The sequence below is a fragment of the Montipora capricornis genome, chromosome 4 (genome assembly GCF_036669925.1).
Source record: "Montipora capricornis isolate CH-2021 chromosome 4, ASM3666992v2, whole genome shotgun sequence".
Taxonomy (NCBI): Eukaryota; Metazoa; Cnidaria; class Anthozoa; order Scleractinia; family Acroporidae; genus Montipora; species Montipora capricornis.
This window is the reverse complement of record NC_090886.1, coordinates 12002544-12005043: the sequence shown is the minus strand read 5'-3', so window position 1 is coordinate 12005043 and position 2500 is coordinate 12002544. Positions and strand designations below refer to the sequence as shown.

Here is a 2500-nt window from a genome sequence, read left to right as displayed (position 1 = left end):
CAGCAAGACACACAAGAAATTTCCCAGCCAGCTAGATAAAATTGTTTGGTTTCCCAGCCAGCTGATCAAATTTATTTCCCAGCCAGGAATTCCGCGCGCTTTCAAGTCCCTCGATCCAAAACGACCGAACAAAAGCGACAAAACCGGGACAAAACAGTTTTTTTTCCGCAAGCGCAATCACTCTGACCAGCCGTTGTATGTTTGTGACTATTCTCTGGGAGAGGGAAGGGGTTCTTTTTTTTTTTGGTTCTTTTTTTTTTTATTATTATTATTATTATTTTTTATTTTTATTTTTTTAGTCTTCCTCAGTCTTCAGAGTTTCTACAGCCAGCTCGGGTAGAAATGCTAGAAAAAGTCAGTAATTCCCAGGCAAAACCTCTATCAATAACAAAATTTCCCAGCCAGCTCATCGAAACACCTGTATTTTTGCCAGCCAGCAATATTCCTCTGGGGAACAGATAATGTGAGGAACAGATTCGTTGGGTGCCCCTGAATTTTTTAGACTAAGGCGTAGTGACGAGTCCGACTTTAACAGCAAGTGCGAGGAAATGTGCCAGTGTTTTAAAAAACGTGGCTACCCTGACTCCGCTGTCACCACAGGCAAACATCGTGCCCAAGAAATCGATCGAGAAACCGCACTACAAATGTCACAGAACGAAAAAACCAACAGAATTCCATTCACCCTCAACTACCATCCACAAAACCTTGCAGTCAAAAATGCCATCCTCAAAAACTTCAAAATTCTCCGCATTGATCCCGAAACTAAACATATATTTCCTCTACCACTAATTTCATTCAATTTACGACAAAAACATGGGTAACTTTCTAGTTAGGAGCGCGTTTAACTCTGACAACCAACCGGGAACTTTCAAATGTACCCGCACACGATGTAAAACTTGTCCTTTTATTTCTAACATGGTTAAGATCTCAGGACCGAATCGTCCGTTAAAATCACTGACCAGTTTACATGCATCTCCGCAAATTTCATTTATTGCATAACCTGCACACTATGCAAGAAGATCTACATAGGCGAAACAGGGAGAAAATTGGCGGACCACTTTCGCGAACACCTACGAGATGTAGAAAATAAAAGACACAGATGCATCAAAACCAGTTGCGCGCCATTTTAAGTTTCCTAATTACTCCCACCACAACATGACAATTTGTGGCCTATCCTTACACTACGGGAACAGAGAAAGCCGCAAGAATCTGAAACAAAAATTCATTTTTTAACTACGTACACTCTATCCTCACGGAATCAATGAACGCCTGTCATTCCATTAATTTATTCACAAATTCATGTTACCATATTTCCACTTATACCAAAGCTCCTCTACACCCGCATAAAAACCAATAACACCCACAATTCCTCCATTCGCTCTGACTAAGGGCTAACGCTCGAAAGGTCAGCTTTCCAAATCTTTCACGGTGGTAATTCGACCTTTATCAACACGTTTAATAAAACCAAATTTTCCATTAAACTACGTTAAGCTGGCAATTGTCCCACTATACAGGAAGAACACTGAAATCGTCCAAATGATGCGTTCCGGGCTCTCAATCGAAGAGAAGGACGTTGTAAATGTTAACCCCGACAAATGAATGTAGTGATGAAATTTTTTCAATGCTCGGAAAAAATCAGAGTGCTCCTTTGCAGGAGTCGAGCTGACGACCTTCCGAATACTAGTTCGGATGCTCTACCACTAAGCTATAGGAGACTCGTCAGTGGTGACTCGGATATACTCGGAAAAAAATCCGAGTGCTCCTTTGCAGAAGGCGAACCAGTCTTACGACTTTCCGATTACTAGTTCGGATGCTCCACCACTGAGCTTTTGGAGACGCGTTAGTGGGTATTCGGGGATACTCGGAAAAAATCCGAGTGCTCTTTTGCGGGAGTCGAGCCGACGACCTTCCGATTATTAGTTCGGATGCTCTACCACTGAGCTATAGGAGACTCGTCAGTAGTGACTCGGGGATACTCGCGGAAAATCCGAGTGCTCTTTTGCGGGAGTCGAGCCGACGACCTCCCGGTTATTAGTTCGGGTGCTCTACCACTGAGCTAAAGAAGATGATCAGAAAAGTCCGAGGCTTTTTTTCAGGGGTCGTGCCGACGACCTTTCAATTACTAGTTCGGATGCTGTACCACTGAGCTATAAGAGACTCTTCAGTCGGGGATACTCGGGGATACTCGGAAAAAATTCGAATGCTCCTTTGCAGGAATCAAACCTACTCCCTCTTTCATCTCAGTGCAATGACTAAGTTCCAACTTAAACCTAACTGAAAAAAGGACAATCACTAACAATCTGGAAACGTTTTTCAATTCAAATTTAGTTTGATTTGTGGATCCTGTCATAAATAACAATGAAATGTTTTTAAGGTTACAAGTTAAGTTTATGAATATTTAAGAAAAGTAGGTAAATTTAGGGGCAGGATTTAAGATGTGATCTGACTCCTAACCAATTTTTGTACCTTCCTTGTTGTTGCATTTGATGGCGTTTATAAT

At 41.8% G+C, this 2500-nt stretch overlaps 1 protein-coding gene and 1 long non-coding RNA gene across 2 annotated transcripts in view; both read left to right on the top strand.

Annotated features, from left to right (window-relative positions):
- The window catches only part of LOC138045539 (uncharacterized), a 90129-nt gene that overhangs the window by 68235 nt on the left and 19394 nt on the right, over positions 1 to 2500 (top strand). The window lies entirely within an intron of this gene.
- LOC138045537 (glutathione hydrolase 1 proenzyme-like) overlaps positions 1 to 2500 on the top strand; it is a 26881-nt gene that overhangs the window by 7431 nt on the left and 16950 nt on the right. The gene's annotated exons all lie outside the window — the stretch shown is intronic.